Below are 5678 nucleotides of genomic sequence, written 5' to 3'. Positions count from 1 at the left end.
CAGGAATGTGGAGCCACTTGGTCACTGCTCTGCATCTCTGATACAATCATGCCCATTGCACAGAGAGTCCCCTCATCTTTTCAGGCTGAACTCCTGTCTGCAACTTCGAGGACCAGACTTTCTGGAAGGACAGTGGAGGGCACACAGGTGGGAAGAGATGGATGTTTTGCTGCTGAGCAGTCTGTGAGATGTGGCCAGAATACTGAATCATTGTCATTTCATAATTTATAGGCATGCGTGGTTTACTAAGTTTTGTCTGACTCTTTGTGACCCCGTAGACTATAGCCCACCAAGCTCCTCTGTCCATGGAATTTTCTAGGCAAGAATACTGGAGTGGGTTGCTATTTCCTTCTCCTGGGGATCTTTCTCACCCAGGGATTGAACCTTCATCTCTTCAATTGGCAGGCAGATTCTTTATCACTTAGCACCTGGGAAGCTCAATTTATAGACACAACTACTTAAATGCAGAGTTTAATAGTTATAGTAGTTTTATGGTCTTGGCAGATGCACTCACCATCGTCACTTAGGGTGGATCTGGACACCCACCTGAAGGTGAGCGCTGCCTTCCTCCCTAACATCCCAGAGTCCTGCACACTGGGGGCTGACCACCTGTGTCCTGGGGCTTCAACATTTTAATCAAGAGGCCATAGAAAAGGAGAGGAAGATGAAAGAACAAAAATAAATCTTAACGGTGGGAAAATAAAAGTATTCTAGCAGGTTTTATTTCCCTGGTAGTAACTGCTTCAGTTCTCTGCTTTCGGTCTCAACCCTCATTTCACATACTGCGGTCCAGGCTAGTGGGAGTACAGACGGGGCACAGGATTTTTTTTTTTTTTTTTTTTTGCTCACCTGCTCCTCAATTGACTGAAAGCCATTTGAAGTAGGAAATGTGTCTCATTTTTGTTTCCACATTGTAGACAACCCTGTAAATTTCCAGAATGAATGTTGGAGGGATTCCTGAAAATGCACAAGAGTTTAAGAGAATCTAGGTGATCTGCTGAACCAGAGAGTTCTGCCAGCATGATAACTTCAACTCAAGATTCTAATTTTAGGGAGAGCGTTGGTGCAGTGGCTGGGACTCTGCACTCACATCTTACATTGCAGGAGGCCAGATTTGATCCCTGGTCAGGGAACCAGATCCCACAAGCCTAAACTAAGACCTTGCGCAGACAAAAGAACAAAACAAGCAAAAAGAACAGCTCAGCATCAGATGTGCATTAAAAATGATCCCAGTTTTGGTAAGAACTAGCAAAGTTCATTTTAACTGGTGAGAAAATCTCAGTAATTAAAAAAGGCACATTTGAAGAAGACTGTTCTTGAGTTCACAGCCATTGTTACTGGAATGACAACATTGATAGCCCGTATAAGGCAACCTCACAGCTGTCTGCAGAACAATGTCCCCAAGGCTTAAAATGGTTTATGTCAGCAAAGAACAATGTTTTGACTTCTTACCATATGATAGTTAGATTTTGCATAAAGTAAACTCAATCCTAGAGAAAAGAACAAGCTATGAAATGACCCCATTAAATATTCTGCTGGGTTCACTTCACTAGCACAAATAATTGCACAGGGAACTAGACAAACAGGCTGACAGACACTGAGCAAACAGTTCTTTCCATTGAGATTCCTGAATCCCTAATAAATAAACAGAAAACAGATAAATACCACACACATGCCTCTGGAATGAAGAGTGTCTGGCTAATAAGCATCTAAACTTGACATTCTAAAAAAACAATACTTAGTTGAATTAAAGCAAGAATGTGACAAGAGGTAAAATGATGTTTCAAGAACCAGGTTACCTAAGTAAGATCACCTGTGCCTCATGAGACTTAAAGGTGCAAGGTTGCTGTCACCCAGGATAGTCCAACTCCCCCCCACTCTCCCACCCAACCCCTGCCTTGTGCTTATTTCTCTCTCTTTCTCTCTGTTTTGTCAACATTCCTCCACTCTGGTACAGAGGTCCACAAGTTTTAGGTATTTCAGGATCTCCATTCTCCTATTCTGTCTCAATCCCACTGTGAGACAGCTGCACTATTTTTGGTAACTCCCTCATGCACTGGTGCCTAGAAACTGCCTCCATGAAGTAAGCTGGGCAATGTTTGTGGTCATATCATCTGTTTTCCTTATCTCGGTGCTACCTGATGTTCAAGGTCCAAAAATAGTTTTCTAGTTGGAAGATCAACTCTACCATTATCAGTGAAAAAGAAGTCACGTATTTTATTTTTATTGTGTTTTACAAGCCTGTCATTCCATGATAAATCAGGATAATAACCTTATCATTTAACTACACATTATTTGACACCTGCCTTAGATAAAATTTTCTCCACGGCATGTTGACAGAGTCAACATGAATATAACTACTTCAGAGAAATAACTTGGGGAGAGGAAGAAGCACTTTCCATACAAAGAGATCCTTCTCTGACCCATGGAAATCGGAGACATATGCGAGGAAGAAACCTCTGACTATTCCATCTAGAAATTGTAACTAGAGTTTCTTGCGAAGCTAGAGATAGCTGTGCCATGCAAAAATTATGGAAGTAATAATAGAATATTTTCCTAAGCACGCTTATGTTTAGGACTCTTCCTAGGGTTCTGTGCCGTTCTCCTATATGTAACCCCACAAGCAGTCATCAGGAGGAATAGGTGACTCGACTGTGGTGCAATTCACAAGATCACCACCAGAGGGCAGGGCTTCCTTCAGATGCGGTTCCTCGTTGTGTTCAGAAGCTGGTTTCACCTGCAAACCTACTTTGCAGCCACAAGACAGAATATTGCTGCTGTGCAGAAAGGGGTTCTCCGTTTCTGAGTGAGGAGCTTCTCGAACATCCTGATGGAGACTAGATTCGTTAGACTGGTGTATTCCAGGGAACAAGGACCGTTTTCTTTTGAGAACATGCATTCTGTCACTCACTCAGTTCTTCTGATCATCTTAATATTCAGTAAGTAGCATTTTATTCTAAATGTTAATGATTTTTCACTTTCTTATAACTGTAGGTAAGTTTTGTTTCTCTTCTCTGGCTGAAAACTCCTCTACTGTACATTTCTATCATAACAATGTTATTTTCTTGTAGGAGGGACCAATGGTGACTCAGTGAACCAGACAGAAGGCCCAGTGACTGTCTCAGAGGGGGGTCTCATGACCCTGAATTGCACTTACCAGACTGCTGGTTTTGCTGCCTATCTTTTCTGGTACGTCCAGCATCTCAACAAAGCTCCTCAACTCCTCCTGAAGGGCTTAACAGCAGACAAGAAGGTAGAGCATGAAGGTTTTCAGGCCACTCTTGTGAAGAGGGACAGCTCCTTCCACCTGCAGAAACAGGCAGTGCAAGCATCAGACTCGGCTGTGTACTACTGTGCTCTGAGTGACACAGTGATGGAGGGCTGCAGGGGGAGCTGAGCACAAACCCAGATGCAGATGGGGCTCTGGCTGTGGGCAGCCCCGGAAGGGGGTTTTGTTTCTCTCTCCAGTGTGCTATGCTAGAGGTCTTGTCAAAGCTCTTCCAGGAATGCTCCTCAGAGCCAACTGGACCTAGGAATTCTTGGGTTGCCCTACAGAGAGGAATCTGGGGCAGGACAGTTCAAAAAGGAACCTAAGAGCTTTTCTCCAGAAATGCCTGTTTTCAGCCCATTCACATGCCCCCAGATGGCATAGAATCCCTTAAAGTGATATTAACTCTTCAATGACAATTCAGAAATATGCTGAAATATTTTACAATGTGTTAATGAAAATTCCAAGGCACATTGTTAATGAATGACTGTGTGACATGGAAGCTAGTCTCTGGTTTTTAAAATTCAGGCCAAGATTGTGTATCTTGCTGAGTTTCACCTGCAAACACTCCATCTTCAGTGACTGGAGCTTTATTCTCTCTTTCCTTAACTTTTTCATCCCTTCTGGTTGCTCCAGAAATGCTGCTGCCTAAGTAAGTTCCAGGAGAACTTCTTGAAAAGATATTCCTTCTGTCAAGGGCCCTATGGATCAGGGCAGCCCTCTCTGTAAATATTGCAGGTATTGTGTGTATTGTTTATATTCAAGCTGGGTACAGGATATTCTCTTTGCTAATAACCTCATGTCAGGGAGATGAATGCCAAAGAATGTTCAAATTACTATACAATTGCACTCATTTCACATGTTAGCAAGATTATGCTCAAAAATTATGCTCAATGTATGCTTCAGCAGTACATGAACCAAGAACTTCAGATGTACAAGCTGAGTTTAGAAAAGGCAGAGGAACCAGAGATCAAATTACCAACAGCCACTGGATCACAGGAAAAAGCAAGGGAATTTTAAAAAGTCTACTTCTGCTTCATTGACTACGCTAAATCCTTTGACTGTGTGGATCACAACAAACTGTGGAAATTTCTAAAGAGATGGGAATACCCAAGAAACCTGTATGCAGGACAAGAAGCAACAGTTAGTACTGCACATGGAACAATGGACTGGTTCTAATTTGGAAAAGGAGTATGTCAAGGCTATATATTGTCACCCTGCTTATTTAACTTATATGTGGAGTACATTAGGTGAAATGCAGGGCTGGATAACTTACAAGCTGGAATCAAGATTGCCAGGAGAAATACCAACAACCTCAGAAATGGTGATGATACCACTCTAATGGCAGAAAGCAGAGAGAAGCTAAAGAGCCTCTTGATGAGGGTGAAAGAGGAGAGTGAGAAAGCTGGAGTGAAACTCAACATTCAAAAATGTGAGATTATGGCATCTGGTCCCATCACTTCATGGCCAATAAATGGGGAAAAAGTGGAAACAATGACACATTTTATTTTCTTGGTTTCCAAAGTCACTGCAGATGGTGACTGCATTCATAAAATTAGAAGACTTTTGATCCTTGGAAGAAAAGATATGACAAACCTAGACAGTGTATTAAAAAGCAGAGACATTACTTTGCCGACAAAGGTCCCTATAGTCAGAGCTATGGTTTACCCAGTAATCATGTATGAATGTGAACATTGGACCATAAAGAAGGCTGGGTGCTGAAGAATTGATGCTTTTGAACTGTGGTTTTGGAGAAGAATCTTGAGAGTCTCTTGGACTGCAAGGTGATCAAAGCAGTCAATCCTAAAGGATATCAACCCTGAACATTCATTGGAAGGACTGATGCTGAAGCTGCAGTTCCAATATTTTGGCCACCTGATGTAAAGAACTGATTCACTGGAGAAGACCCTGATGCTGGGAAAGTTTGAAGGCAAGAGGATAAGGAGGTGACAGAGGATAAAATGGTTGGATGGCATCACTGACTCAATGGACAGGAGTTTGAGCAAATTCTGGGAGCTAGTGAAGGACAGGGAAGCCTGACGTGCTGCAGTTCCTGGGGTCGTAAAGAGTCAGACATGACCTAGGGACTGAACAACAGCAAAAGCAGGGAAAATCGATCCATCAGTCAGTCATATTTCAGACACATGGGGGAAGTCTCTATGTACTCGTACAATAGGCTATCTTGGCAGTGGAGTGGGCTTTTCACCTGCTCAGGAGACTAGGAGAAATTACCACCCACTCAGCGAGCGGGAGCATCTCCACACTCCTCTGCTCATGAGCGGAATGCGGAGCCACTCTGGTCCCTGCTCTGTGTCCCTGCTACAATCGTGCCCATTGACAGAGAGTCCCTCATCTTCTCAGGCTAATCTGTCTGCAATTTCCAGGAGCAGACTTTCTGGAAGGACAGTGG

At 43.0% G+C, this 5678-nt stretch overlaps 1 pseudogene; it reads left to right on the top strand.

The window, feature by feature from the left end:
* The first annotated feature begins 2893 nt into the window (after positions 1-2893).
* LOC136172539 (T cell receptor alpha variable 18-like) lies at positions 2894-3594 on the top strand (annotated as a pseudogene).
* The last annotated feature ends 2084 nt before the right edge of the window (positions 3595-5678 follow it).

The sequence above is a fragment of the Muntiacus reevesi genome, chromosome 7, assembly GCF_963930625.1.
Source record: "Muntiacus reevesi chromosome 7, mMunRee1.1, whole genome shotgun sequence".
NCBI classification, from domain to species: domain Eukaryota; kingdom Metazoa; phylum Chordata; class Mammalia; order Artiodactyla; family Cervidae; genus Muntiacus; species Muntiacus reevesi.
Note: the sequence above shows the minus strand (reverse complement) of the source record. Positions and strands in the feature narration are given on the sequence as shown.